Source organism: Eublepharis macularius, chromosome 19, assembly GCF_028583425.1.
Source record: "Eublepharis macularius isolate TG4126 chromosome 19, MPM_Emac_v1.0, whole genome shotgun sequence".
Classification (NCBI taxonomy): Eukaryota; Metazoa; Chordata; class Lepidosauria; order Squamata; family Eublepharidae; genus Eublepharis; species Eublepharis macularius.
Window position 1 is genome coordinate 16,124,021 of NC_072808.1, and position 15,533 is coordinate 16,139,553.

Consider the following 15,533-nt stretch of genomic DNA (forward strand, 5'->3'; position numbering starts at 1 on the left):
GTTAGGTCTGGGTTACCCAGACTCAATTCAGGTTCCCTGCAGCCCCACAGGAGCTGTGGGGAATGGCTGTTAAAAAATAAAGGAAAGCCAAAACGGCCTCAGAATATCTCTGAGGGGGGAGGAAGGACTCCATCCTCCCCTTTGAAGCCCCCATGTAAAATAGCACAGGAGATTCCCCCCCCCTGCTTTTCCTGCTCCACGTGGAGTATTCAGTGCACATGGAGTAGTAAAAAAAGGGGGAAATTGCTATTGTGATAGAGGGAAATGACTTGAGTGGGGAGAGAAGAGCTCTTCTTTCCCCTGTAGCAACGTTCCAAAACTGTTTGGGTTCTATTTTTTAAAAGCCATTCCCCAAAGCTGCGTGCCTACCGGGAACTCGAGCTGGGTCAGGGAAATGCAGATGCAACCCTTTAAAAATCTGCAGGTATAGCTTGACTCTGAGAGTGACTGGCCCAAGGTCATTGAGCAAGCTTCCATAGCAGAGTGGGGATTCGAACCCAGGCCTCCCATATCTCAGTCCAACACATTTCTGTTTTACTACCAGTTCACAACAAGCATCAGGAAGTTGCAATAAGGAACAGGTTTCGAACACATGATGAAACAGAAATTGTGCAACATCTACCCATGAATTACGCTGGCTTTGACTTCTACACACTGCAGGGGAAAAGAGTATTATGTGCCCCCCTGCCCCTGTTCAGACCCTCTCCTGCATTGGACAATTTCAGACTGGGACTTTTTACAGTGGGTTCTCCCAGGTAGGTCTGCTATTAGTTAAGCCTCCAGCCACGACTCTGTCCTAGGTTGGTGCTTCCAGGCCATGGTTACAGGCCAATTTATTAATTCATTTCATTTATGTGTGTGTGTGTGGTGCCCTTAAGTCATAGCTGACTTCGGGCGACCCCTGGTGGGGCTTTCATGTCAAGACACTAACGGAAGTGGTTTGCCATTGCCTGCCTCTGTGACCCTGGTCTTCTCTGGAGGCCTCCCATCCAATTACTAACCAAGGCCGACCCTGCTTAGCTTCTGAGATCTGGTGAGATCAGGCTCACTTGGGCCATCCAGGTCAAGATGCCATTTCATTTACACCCTGCTTGAATCCCAAACGGAAGTGGGCAGAGCTGGCCCAAGGATTTTTGGCGCCTACTGAATGGACCAGCCCTGGAAAAGAGTTGATGGTGGTTATGGACGCTGATGTGCTGTGAGTGGGGGGTGGGCAATCAGCTCACAATGGTTGGGATAAAGTGATCTTTTTCAGCTCAGGTTGCAAAATCTGAGCATTGGATCCGTGCTTCTGTGGGCTACTGTATTGCACTCTATGGAAGACCGCTCCTTGAAGGCGACCAACTTGGGCACAAAGCAGCAGTTGCTCAATTTCGTCTGTCTCGGTGGAGCAGCCATCCTGAAACAACAACGGAGGCTTCCTGTTTGTTTCCAGGACCAAGAAGGGGGTGGTGGAGGAAGGTGCCATCAAGTCACAGCCAATTTACGGCAACCTCGGGGTTTTCAAGGCAAGAGACAAACAGAGGTGGTTTGCCATTGCTTGACCTTACATAGCAACTTCAGACTTCCTTGCTGGTCTCCCATCCAAGTACTAACCAGTGTTGATCTTGCTTAGCTCCTGAGATCTGACCAGGGCCGTTTTCACACGCACCCGTAAGATCGTGCAAAACTCACGGAACTAAGCATCTTCCTATCGCAATTTCCCAGCACAATTCCCTTTAATGGCGTGATGACGTTAGAAATCATGCCATTAAATGGGATCGTGCTGGGAAATCGCGCTAGGAAGACGCTTCGTTCCGTGAGTTTCGCGTGATCTCCCGGAGGCTTTGGCAGTGTGGAAACGGTCAATATTAGCCTCGCCTGGGCCAGCCAGTTTAGGGCACATTTCAAGACGCTGGTTTGCATCTATAAAATCTTTCACAACCTAGGGACCCACATACTTGAAGAATCAGCTTTCCCAGCAGGCAACTTAGAGCCTCGGACGAATTTATCCTTGCAGTATTCTCTGTCTCACAGGAACAGATTTTTACTCTTCTGCAGTGGCTTTGGCTCTTTGGAAGAGACTCCTTTTTAGAAAAAACAAACCAGTCCTGCAGAACCTTAAAGACTAACAACATTTATTCGAAAATGAGCTTGCATGAGACAGAGTTCACTTCTTCCGATGCTGTTCTTCCTTTGGGATCCTTCCCTGTTTGCTTTTCAGGGGCTCTTTCCGTAAGTTTTTGGAAGACTGACGATTGGACTCCTGGCTGCAGCTTGATAGTAGCTGTCATGTCTGTGCCCCATCCATGCCATTATTTGATGCTGACCTGTTATTCCGAACCAGTGTTTCATGTTGTACCCTGATACCATATTGCCAATGCCATAACTGCTTTGCTTTCACAGAGTTATTGAACTTGCAGGAGTCTTATGGCTTTGAATCTTTCAGGGCTTCTCACCTTGTACACTGCCCACTCCCATTCAACTTTAATCTCCTGCTTTCTCAGTGTCTGGACATGATAGTTAAAATATGTGAGAAGTTCCCAAGACGGGTTCGCGCCAAAAGTTATGTTTTGCTGATGGGAGGGGGGAAAGGAGCAATTGTGTTCTTTAGGAGGAATGGGTTTTCCACATGTTGCCATTCCTGTCAACCTGTTCTTACTGCTTAGTCGCTTACCTTGCTTCTGAGTAATCCTATGGACATATCTGTGGGAATGATCCGATTCCTGAATAAAACCTTTTAACCAAGAGCCTGGATTCTTGCTGTAGTGGTACAGGGGTCTATCTGCCATAGCCTGTCATCCATAGCCTGACAGTAGCTTGATGCTGTTGTTAGCTTCCTCAAATGTACAGAGATGGAGCATAATTGTTCAAAATAAAGGGATATTAATGCAATTCCCTGAGCACATGTATATGAAAATGTTATTCAAAAACTTATGTATGTATGTATGTATGTATGTATGTATGTATGTATGTATGTATGTACGAATGTCATTTATAGTCCACCTTCCTCACCAAGACTCAAGGCAGATTACATAGTGTGAGATTAGTACAATCAGTGGCATGGACAAGGGCAGACATTTCCACACAGTGTCAAGAACATTTCCATAAACAATGTCATAGAGTAAATGAATACAAGTTTACAAAGACAGAGCATTAGCAAGGATCCAACATGGGGTTAAAGAATTGCTGAAACAGAACATAATCAATTCTAGCACTGACATTATACAATATGAAACACAGGTAGTATATAGGAGTACATATTTAAAGCAACAGATAATATGTAAGGCAACATCATGGTGAAGTCTATGGTTCCTAACACATTAGCGAAACATCTGAGACCCCCTCCCAACAATACCACCCTCCTATCTGAGAAAAAAGCCTTTTTGAATAGTTCGGTTTTGCATCGTTTGTGGAAAGCCAGGAGAGTGGGGGCTCTCCTGACCTCCTCAGGCAGGCCATTCCAGAGGGTAGGGGCCACCACAGAGAAAGCCCTGTGTACGGGCTGCTGTTGATTTCGCCCATGTGCAGCCTGGCACCTGCAAGAGATCCTGTGGTTAAGAGCGCGGGACTCTAATCTGGAGAGCCGTGTTTGATTCCCCACTCCTCCGCTTGAAGCCAGCTGGGTGACCTTGGGCTAGTCACAGTTCTCTGGAGCTCTCTCAGCCCCACCCACCTCACAGGGTGTTTTGTTGTGGGGATAATAATGGCATACTTTGTAAACTACTCTGAGTGGGCATTAAGTTGTCCTGAAGGGCGGTATATAAATCGAATGTTGTTGTTGTTGTTGTTGTTATTCAGATGAGCAAAGCTTTTAAGAAACTGTTATGCTTTCAAAGATATAAAAACAATAAAAGTTATCACTAGATGTGGCATGTGATGCTTGTTGATCTCGTATTCTGCACCAGCCAGAGGTCTAGTGATAAGTGGTCACTATATCCTTAGTCATAAACAGACCATAACTGGGTTAACTTGTGGATGCTGGAATCTTCTTCCTGCAAGAGTGGTAGATATTTTAGGGTGACTGGCCCAGAGACACTTACGGATCCATTTTTATTTCATTGTGTTGCATGTTGTTCCTATTGCATTGTTTTAAATTGTGTCCACCACCTTCAGTCTCAGCAAAAGAAGGCAGGTTGTAAATGGAGTGAAATACATGAATCACTGACTGGCTGTTGATTGCTTGGGCTGGCTCAGTGGCAGTGGATCGGGCCATTAGTGCAATCTTTGACAGCGTCAAAGATTTGCTTCCTCTTTGTTCTCAAAGAGTTACGCAGGCTGAATCTATGGCCTTCAGTCCTTGGATTCCCATCATAACAGAGTTACTTTGGAGGGGGGATGCCTGTTGGAAGGATAGCTCCTAGCACAGCTGCATACACAGTAGGTGTGCCACAGTACCTGCTTCTTTTTTGCATGCATGCCAAAAGAAGCAGGCGGATGGCAGCAGTGACAGGGAATCCACCATGGCTCTATGCTAGCGGTTAAGAGCAGCAGGACTCTAATCTGGAGAGCCAGGTTTTGATTCCCCACTCCTCCACTTGAAGCCAGGTGGGTGACCTTGGGTCAGTCACAGTTCTCTCAGAGCTGTTTCAGCCTCACCCACCTCACAGGGGGATTGTTGCTGGGATAATAACAACGTACTTTGTAAACTACTCCGAGTGCTTGTTAAGTTGTCCTGAAGGGCAGTATATAAACCAAATATTATTATTATTAGTGCTTGCATCTCCTGTCTCCAGCTTTCTCGGGTCCACTGCTGCTAAGCAGTTGGTGGGTAAAACTGCTGATGTACAAGTTGACTTGAATGCCTCTAGTATGGCAGAATCAGACCAGAAGTGTCTTGGAGGGCAACTTCTCATATGAGCAGCCACAGGATATCAGCCCACACCTTCACCCTTAAACAGGTGAATTGTCGAAGTGCTGGATTGTAACGTTTGTGATTTTATTGTATGCCTGTGTTTTTATTTTGTTGTAACCTGCTCTGAGGCCGCTTGCAGAGAGGGTGGGCTATAAATTAAAATAATAATAATAATAATAATAAATAATTTTGTTGGGAAAATTGACTCTGCCATCAGATCTAACAATTTTCTTTGCATGTCTAGCCTTTGAAGGCACCAACTTAAAATGCCATCGAGGTTTCGGACCCAAGATTGCTAACAATCTGTTAATCATTAATTAATTTAGGCTTTCAAAAATCAGTCAGTTTTCTATGTCAACATGACTTTTCCGCAACAAGATCCATGAATGAAAACCCAACAGGAAGCTTATGTAAGCATGTGCTTATGGCCCTACAGTGAACAGAAAGGGGGACTTGGCTAGGGGAGGGTCTGCAATCAGGGAACACGGCTGAGGTGAACAGAAATCCGGAGGAGTTAGCCGTGTTAGTGTGTAGTAGCAAAATAGTAAAGAGTCCAGTAGCAGCTTTAAGACCAACCAACTTTACTGTAGCATAAGCTTTCGAGAACCACAGCTCTCTTCGTCAGATGCATCAGGTGAACAGAGTGAGTTCAAAAGGGAAGGTATGCTCTCGACCTTTTTGAGACCCTTAAGAGCCAATTTGGTATAGTGGTTAGAATGGCAGGACTCTAATCTGGAGAATCAGGTTCGATTCCCCACTCCTCCACTAGAAGCCAGCTGGGTGACCTTGGGTCAGGCACAGCTCTTTCACAGCTCTCTCAGCCTCACCCACCTCACGGGGATTGTTGTGAGGATGATAACAATACACTTTGTAAAGCGCTCTGAATGGGCATTAAGTTGTCCTAAAAGGCGGTATATAAATCAAATGTTATTATGGTTCTTGTTGTTGTTGTTAGATGTCAGGTAGGCATTAATTTGATCAATTACAGGTTGGTTATAAATTCAACTGGAGGCGACCATTTGTCCTTCTACTCCCCAGAAGGCCCAAGAAGAGACTTATTTTGCCCAACGCAACACCACTTTATCTACTCAAATTTCCCTGACACAGATCAGGGCTGGTAACATCCCCCCCTCCCCCCCACACTTTTTAAAATATCTAGCTCTGAATAAGAGTTCTGGAGAATTCATTTGTTCTCGGTGCAATCCTACGCGAAGTTACTCCACGGGCTTAGACTGGAGTAAGTCTGTTTAGGATTGCATGGCCTTGTCATTTTGGCCGATCCTAATAAAAGGTAAGTCATGGCTTTTGTGGGGTTTGCCTTTGGGGGAACACAGCTACCTGCAACATCTTTCGATTACACGGGTTTCTGTGCTCCTCGCCCTAGACGAAGAGTGTGTATCTAAAGCCTGAACTCCACATCTGGATAAGGGCCTGCTTTTCAGCTGGGCTGAGGCTGCCCCAGAACTTTTCCTCGGATTTCCATATTCCTTCAGGCACCAGCCATTAAACAGGCTTGTGCCTGACAACGGCTATAATTATGCCTCCTCGCTAATTAGCTGTAATGAGAAACCTTTCCTTCAAGCAGCTTGAGATTCCAAAGGGCTGTGGATTAGGAACGCAACTCGCAAGGAGAGTCAAAGATACTTGAATGCTGGTTAGAACTGGAAGGAATTCTCAGTGTTGCGTTGGTTAGAAAGTTGTCATAGGACCGAGGGGGACTCCGGTTCAAGGCCCAACTCGCTTTCTCTCTCAGCAGCCAAGCTTACCTTCTAGGGTTGTTGTGTGAATAAAATCAAAGGGAGAATCATACATGAGGTCTTCAGGGCCTTGGAGGAAGGGTGGGATAAAAAATGAGCTAAGTAAAGCAGAGAATCCTGTCGGATTCCACTGCTGCTCACAGTCGCGAAACTGAACAGGAGACACGGCTCTGGGCACACACTCTTACCTGTAGGCCCTGATCATGGGCTGCATGTAACCCTGCAGTGTTTCACAACTGCTCAGAAAACTCGAGAGAAGCCTGCCTGAGGAGGTCAGAAGAGCCCCCACGCTCTTGGCTTTCCACAAACAATGCAAAACTGAGTTATTCAAAAAGGCTTTTTACTCAGATAGGAGGGCGGTATTGTAGGGAGAGGGTCTCAGATGTTTCGCTAATGAATAAGGAACCATTATGTTGCCTTATATATTGTCTGTTGCTTTAAATATGTACTCCTATATAATACTTGTGCTTCATGTTGTCTAATGTCAGTCCTAGAATTGATTATGTTTGGTTCCGGCAATTCTTCAACCCTGTATTGTATCCTTGCTAATGCTATGTCTTTGTAAACTTGTATTCATTTACCCGATGACATTGTTTATGGAAATGTTCTTGACACTGTATGGGAAATGCCTGCCCTTGTCCTTGCCACTGATTGTACTAATCTCACACTTGAGCCTCAGAGAGAAAGGTAGACTATAAACAAACAAACCAATAAACGTACGAGAGCCCCGTGGTGCAGAGTGGTAAGCGGCAGTACTGCAGCCCAAGCTCTGCTCACGACCTGAGTTCGATCCTGATGGAAGCCGGGTTCAGGTAACCAGCTCAAGGTTGACTCAGCCTTCCATCCTTCCGAGGTGGGTAAAATGAGTTCCCAGATTCCTGGGGGTGTAGATGACTGGAAAAGGCAATGGCAACCCCCCCCCCCGTAAAAAGTCTGCCAAGAAAATGTCGAGATGCGACGTCCCCCTATGGGTCAGTAATGATTCGGTGCTTGCACAGGGGACTACCTTTACCTTACCCTAAATAAATAAATAAATAAGCACGATAACATCAGGCTCCATTATCACATTCTAGCCAGTGCTGCATACACTCTCTACTAAAATAAAAACTATGTGGGAAAGACAACCAATGGAAAATGATCAGTTGGAATTCTGGGAGATCTCCAGGCCCCACTTGGAGGTTGGCAACCCAGATCAGAAATCAAAAAGAGTCCAGTAGCACCTTTAAGACTAACCAATTTTATTGTAGCATAAGCTTTCAAGAATCAAGTTCTCTTCGTCAGATGCATGGTACAGAAACTGGTCAAATATAGAAGAGGAGGGGAGGAGAGAGAAGATGCAATTAGGGGGGGAGAGGGAGGGTGCAACCAGAACATTCCTTTGCTAGTAAATGTAAACATCTCCTTTTGGTGTGGAGATCAGTTGGCTTGTGTGAGCCTTCAAAGGAGTTTAGCGTGTTAGTTTGCAGCAGCAGATCAGAAAGGCTCGAAATGGGTCAAATTAAACTCTGCCCACCCGGCAGTTAATCTCTGACAAACCAAGGATCCTTTTCCTTCGCAGCTGCTTTTCCCCAAGGCCTTTCCCAGGAGCAGGGCAGGCTGATAACAAAATCAGCCACCCCCGGGCCCCTCCCCACCTGGCAGGAGCCACACTTGGGCTTCCTCTCTTGCTGCAGCTGCAGAGCAGAACCATTTCCTCATTTGCAGTTCCAGTGAACTCCTGTTTGTCAAGCAGTGTGCATAGCTGAGAGCCTGACGGTAATGTGACAGCTCCCACTCCGCGCGCAGCAATGGCCAGCTATAAAGCTTTGCACATCCCAGGAGCATTACAAGGCATCTCAGACCTCTCAAAACACTAGAGGGGCCAAAAGGACAAGGATTCCCTCTAATTGATCTGTGTTAATAGAGTTGCCAGCCTCCAGGGGGTGAAACCACCAAGAAGAGAGAATATCGCAGTTTTGAGTAACCTGCAACAAGTTTACCCTGCGAAATCTTGTGGGAAAGAGTCCATGCGCACTTCCTTGCGGTATCCAAAAGTCCAAGAGTTTAGTTAGGGAGTCCCATAGATGGCTGTGATTAATTATCTGATGGGACGTCTAGATCCATAATTACCGATTTCGAAAGAATTCTTTTTCAAAGAATCCCAGACCAATATCCAAAAGTCTCTTTCATATGTATAGAAGTATCTTTCTTCTTTCCAGTTTGGCAGTTAGACAAACTGAACTTTTACTCCTGGACTCTGCTCCATCCAGAGAATGAATCTTATGATATTCTGACTGTTTGAAACATGTACTATAAAGAGGTTTTCTATGTATTTGCACTTTATGGACGTTTGTGCAATGTTTTGTAAGTGAATTGAGGACTTTCTATTGGAGCAAATATTGGAGCCTTAGCACTTTACTATTTGAATACATGTTACTTCTGTATGAACAGTTTACTTATGTACATGGTACTTTAAGAGGCTTTCTCCTTGTTGGTACAGAATATAAACCTTATAGTCAGATTTGAATATATATGTCAATATAGAAGTATGTACACATTCGTTACAAGTAAATATAAGATTTTGATTTATTTTTTTCATATTTCTATTTATTGTGAACATTTTAAACAATATTTAGTAAGATTTTGCAGGGTAAACTTGTTGCTGGCCAGCCTCCAGGTGGTGGCTGGAGGTCTCCTGGAATTATGACTGATCTCTTGATGGCAGAGATCAGTTGTCCTGGAGAAAATGGCTGCCTTGGAAGGTGGACTCTATGGCATTATACCCTGCCGAGGTCCCTCCCCTTTCCAAACTCTGTCCTCTCCAGGTTCCATGCCCCCCCCAAAAAATCTCAGAAGACCAGGGCTTTTTTTCAGCTGAAACATGGTGGAACGGAGTTCCGGCACCTCTTGAAAATGGTCACATGTCCGGTGGCCCCGCCCCCTCATTTCCAGACAGAGGGGAGCTTAGATTGCCCGCCGCGCCATGGCGCGGAGGGCAAACTAAGCTCTCCTCTGTCTGGAGATCAGGGGGCGGGGCCACTGGACATGTGACCATTTTCACTGAGGGCAATTTAAACTTTTAAAAACTCCCTTCTTGTTCCAGCTGACCCAAAGTGAGGTCATTGTGCAGTCCTGGAAGCGTGTGCGCACTTTGCGTGCGTGCATGTGGTACCGGGGCACCACCTCCCGCCAGGAATTGCCCCCTGTGCTGGCAACCCTCTGAGTTCCACCACCTCTTTTCCCAGAAAAAAAGCCCTGCCAAAGACACATAAAGGGAAGCAACTTGGATTTCCAACATGAAAAGCACTGGTAACTCTCCACAGCCTGATCTGAACATCTTGGAGGAGGAGCAGGTTATAATAATAATAATAATAACATTCGATTTATATACCGCCCTTCAAGATGACTTAACACCCACTCAGAGCAGTTTACAAAGTGTTATTATTGTGTTATTATTACCCCACAACAATCAATAACCACAGCAATAACCACAGGGCGGGACCCAGACGAGCGCATAATGTGCCACAAGGAGCTACGCCCCATCTGTAAGTGGAAGATAAAAATCCTAGCCTTTGCAGAACTATCGCCAGAACGGTTATTGCAATTATGGGATGTGTTCAGAATACATAGCAAAAGGGCGAGGTATTATTATTAAGATGGAGACCATGTGAGCATGCACAAACCCCTATCGTGAAGCTGGGTCTGGGCAGGCTAAGGACATCATGAATGAATGAATGAACTCCTACCCTCAAGTCATAGCTGACTTACGGTGACCCCTGGCGGGTTTTCACGACAAGAGACTAACACAGGTGGTTTGCCATTGCCTGCCTCTGCAACCCTTTCGTTGGTCTTTTGTTGCCATACTCCCCAGAATTGTTCTTATTGGATTTTTGGCCCAACTCTGTGCTAGATAGGAATACCAGATCTCTTGTTTCGATATTAGTTGCCTCTGCTCGTCTGGTCATTGCTGGGAATTGGAAATCCCTCAAAGGCCCATTGCTAAAAAAATAGTATCAGAAAATCTGGGAGCAATATTTGATGGGTTAGGGTTAGGGTTTGATGGGTAGGATTATGCACAATCCGTTTTTTGGGAATTTGCATATGGCAGTCCCTTTATTTGAATATGATGAAATATGGAAACCAATTTTGGATGTTTTAGATGCCAAAGAAGTAATTCCCCCAATGCCACAAAGTTTAAATGCTTGTTTATTGTAATTATTGGGTTTTTAACAATTTGCCAAGAGTGGTTTTGATAACGTCTTTTATGGCTTAGTTTTAATCCCTTTCTTGTTTGTACTGTACGGTTTTATCATTTCTTGTATTAAATTTGTTTTTTAAAAAATGAATGAATGAATGAATGAATGAATGAATGAATGAATGAATGAATGAATGAATGAACTCCTGCCCTCAAGTCATCGTTGACTTATGGTGACCCCTGGCGGGGTTTTGATGGCAAGAGACTATCAAGAGGCGGTTTGCCATTGCCTGCCTCTGCAACCCTGGTCTTGCTTGGAGGTTTCCCATCCAATGACTAACCCAGGCCTGTTGTCTTCGTTCTCCCCACCCCATACACACATATGGCTGAAGGGCCTTCTCTACCCACATTTGGAGTATGGACTCCATGCACTCCATACTAGACCATCCTGCACTCGCTTCTGGAGTTTTTTAGGACAGTGGTTCTCATCCACACCTTACTTCCCACCACTCTATGGAACCACTCTCTCCACCTCCAGGAAGACACTGATATGTTTATAAACATTCTATTATTTACTTATTTACTTATTTACCTTTCTCACTGAAAACCAAGGCAGCACAAGTGCAAATACAGTATAATCTACAGCTAGGGCATTCAATGAACAGGTGCAACAGGGAAAGGTGGTGGTGGTGGAGAGTGCCCGCAAGTCATAGCTGACTTATAGTGACCCCTGGTGGGGTTTTCACGGCAAGAGACGAACAGAGGTGGCTTGCCAGTGCCTGCCTCTGCAACCCTTGTCTTTGATGGAGGTCTCCCATCCAAACACTAACCAAGGCCGACCCTGCTTAGCTCCTGAGCTCTGATGAGCTCAGGCTCACCTGGGCTATCCAAGTCAGGGCATAATAGGGAATAGGAGTAGATACATTTGAAACAAGAATAAAACTGTGGATAGAGAAATCTTCTTGAAACAAAGTGTAACTAACTAAACATGGCATGTTGAACAACATGGAAAACACCCAGTAGGAGCATATCTACATCAGCAGATAGTATTCAATGGTGTGGTCTATAGTATCTGTCCCTACCAATGCACCTCTCTGAGCTATTTCTCATGAAACAGCCCTATAATCTGGGCAGAATTCAGTTTTGCATAGTTTGCGGAAACCCTGGAGGGTGGGAGCTTTCCTGACCTCCTCAGGCAGGCCATTCCATAAGGTGGAGGCTACCACAGAGAAAGCCCTGTGTACGGGCAGTGGTAGATTTTGCCCAACTGCAGAGCGGTATCTGCAGAAGGCCCTGGCCAGATGAGGGAAGCTGCTGTGGCAGAATACAGAGGGAGAGACGGCTGAACAGATATGAGGGGCCAAGGCCACGCAGGGCTTTAAATGTGATAGTCACGATCTTGAATTGAGCCTGGTAACCAATGGACCGCCAATGGAGTGACTGCAGAATGGGTGTGATGTGTATGCTCTGCCTAGCTCCTGAGAGTAAATACGCTGCAGCGTTCTGCACTGGCTGGAGTCTCTGAGTTGACTTTGAGGGACAGAGCTATGTAAAGTGCATTACAATAGTCCAGTCTTTGATGTTACTGGGGCGTGAATCCATATATATCAGAGATTAAAAAATTGCAGAATAGAATAGAATAGAATAGAATAGAATAGAATAGAATAGAATAGAATAGAATAGAATAGAATAGAATAGAATAGAATAGAATAGAATAGAATAGAATAGAATAGGCTCATCAGAGACCCTTGCCGATAGGCGGAGGCAACCTGAGATTAGGGGAATCAGAGAGTGTCCAAGATTCGTACATTCTCCTACAAATGGACCTTGAGCTTGTTTGGAGGTTCTAGCAGGGGACGCAGCTATTGTATACCCTTGACCGAAGAACGGTACACTCCTTCTATCTGGGATGGTTGTCCTCTTCCACCGAGTGCACAGCTTCGGGAGGGACGCACATGGAGCGGTGAGGAAGGGAGGGGACACCCGCCTAGCCAACCAGATCTGCCGAATCAACCCTGGCGATCAATGGGGTGACAGATGTCGCAGCCAGATCACGCTCAAATTCAAGATTCCTACTAGATCATCAAAATGTCACAGGTAGGTGATTTGTGGCAGGTAGGGTTGGCAGGAAACAGCACACATACACTTGCGGTGGGCCCAGGGATTGAGAGTTAATTCTTCGTAACTGGTATGAAAACCTTGTGTCTCACCAATCGAGAACCACTACGTTAGTAAAAGGAGCACAACAGCTTCTTTCACCACTGAATTGCTTGTGCTTAAACAGCTGCAACTGTGAACCAAACAATAGAGTATTTTTTTCCTGAGTCCGGTTGAAAAACGAGGTCTGGACATTCCATGTTCAGCTCTCAATTCACCGGCACCTCAGAGCCCAAATTGGATTTGAACTGTGAAGAGAAGGATTTAAGCCTTCTGCCCTATCCATTTTTCTGAACTGAAATGGCCTCCAGGGGCTGCTATTTGCCTCACCGGGAAAACTTGCTTATAAAACATGTACTGCGCATCAGTACCTGTTAAATTTTCCCAGTGAGGCCAACAGTGCCCCTCTGGGGCAATTTCAGGTCAGGAAGATGGCACAGGACAAAGCAGGTCCCTTCTACATACATGCCGCAGTCCCAAATCAGGTTCCAGGATGCCCGAAAAATGAGTTTTGAACATGCTACTCTCAGACTTCATTGGTCGAATGTACTTGGGGAAAAACCCAGGAAACCCCCAAAATTCTCTAACAATTTCCTCTCTGGATAGGCTGCTACAGCCAGAGGGTGTGCGGGGCAGGGAAGCAGCGCCTATGTACTGTTGGATACATGACTGTATGGAGTTATCATATACTAAGTTAGACCGTTGGTCCGTCCAACTTGGTACGTTCCTGAAGGCAGTAGTTCTTCAGAATCGTAGGGCCAAGCTACAAGTGACGAATGACACTTGAACAGCAAGTGGATCGAGTGGAGGGCAAGTGAACAGGGAGAAATCCACTTGCCGTTCAAGTGTCATTCGTCACTTGTAGCTTGGCCCTCAGACAGGTCTTCTCTTGTGATGCTGAGGACAGAATCTGGGAATCTGTGTCTGCAAAGTGTGCGCCTACATGCTTTATGATTTATGTGCCCATGTTCTACATTTATTTATTTTACATTATAGTCCCCCTCTTTCACACAAGGTGGGTTCCACAGGGTAAGTCAATATGGTCAACAGCTGCGACATTCAACAAACAATGTGCTAGGAGATGCAAATGAAAACATGCAGAAATTGGAAATGAGTAGAAATCCAACACAGAGCGGAAAACAATGCTAAAGAAGTTGCATACATTTTTAGAGAACTGGGAGACGGGTGTGAATCCCAACAAACACCAGCAGAAGCAATTCACAATGTTTTTAATAGCACCCCTAAAATCTATCAAAAATAGCAACAAAATGGTTTATCAGGGTACAATTTCCCTGGTGCATGGAGACAGTGTGCACAGCACAATTGAGAAGGAAGCCACTCGGGAACTTGAACTGATTTGATTTCCGTTCGCTCAAGCGATAGATTGTTGTTACTTTTATCTGACCTGCTCTGTCAAAACCTGGCCTAGCTGTTTTCATTACTGCTCCATGCCTTGCCTCAGCCAAGTTCTCCATTCCTCGTTGCTACTCACGGTTTCCCTGCTATGAACGGCTCTCTTCTTCTGGAAGAAAATGACCCGCCAAGCGTCCGCAGTCCAGTGCGATCTGCGAAGCCTCAAGGGAAAGTATCCTGGATTCTAGCCCGATCACAACATCTGTGGGCTTTTAAAGCCAGAAAAGATGACAGGAGGCCCCCTGCGGCTTTTTCCTCTCAGCTCTCAGCAGGGTGTGGATGCAGATATGAGTCGGCTGAAGGAATGGTGGCTCAGAACGCTTTGGGAGTCTCTTGTGGGAGGGCTGTGCTGTGGGAGGGAGTAGGCAAAGTCGGGTGGGATCAGCCCAGACTCCTGGCTTCTGTCCTCTGCTGTACATTAAGACCAAAACCATCCACAGCAGTGGCTACTTTCAAAACATGAAAATGTTCAAGATCGAGTCTGTCATAGGGCTACCAAACTCCAGGTAGGATACAAACTATAGGGGAACCACCTCATTGGGAGAAAAGCTCATAAACAACCAGTAAATACCATCTCATATGGAATATGCTGTAATATAAAGTGCAGAAGAAGTGCAATAATAAAAAAAGTGCTTCAGTGCTGTTCGCAAAACAATAAAGATATATCCAAACAGGGCTCATTTTGAGGGGGAACGCACAGGAACACAGTTCCAGCAGTTCCCCAAAGAGGTCACGTCAGGTGGCCCCACCCACCTGACCCTCGGCCATTTAGGCCTGTTTTGGCCTGGATTGGGGCCGAAACGGCCCAAATTGGGCCTCTGACAGGTGGTGGATCATTCTCCCACTCAGCAGCGGCCTAATCCTGACCATTTTGGGCCCTTTTTCAGCCATTTTCAGCCCCTTTTTGCCATTTTGGGCCCAATTTCAGCCCTGAATGTCCAGGATTGGGTCCAAAACAGCCAGGATAGGTGATGTCAGGGGGTGGGGCATATGCAAATCAGTTATGCTAATGACACACTTCCGGTGATGGCAAGGGGTGTGGCACATGCTGATGAGTTATGCTAATAAGTTCCTCCAGCTCTTTTTCTACGAAATGACCCCTGTATCCAAATATTCCACTAATAAGATCCTGACTGACTATATCCAGACCCCAAGAATCTCCAGATAGGTACAAAGATTGCATTCCTATGTAGCACAA

At 45.6% G+C, this 15,533-nt stretch overlaps 1 protein-coding gene across 1 annotated transcript in view; it reads right to left on the minus strand.

Moving 5' to 3' along the window:
• The window catches only part of SLC38A5 (solute carrier family 38 member 5), a 76,921-nt gene extending 62,343 nt beyond the window's left edge, over nucleotides 1-14,578 (minus strand). The window contains exon 1 of the mRNA XM_055003232.1: nucleotides 14,415-14,578. The gene's annotated coding sequence lies outside the window, so the exon portion shown is untranslated. The remainder of the gene's footprint in view (nucleotides 1-14,414) is intronic.
• Between the last annotated feature and the right edge of the window lie 955 nt (nucleotides 14,579-15,533).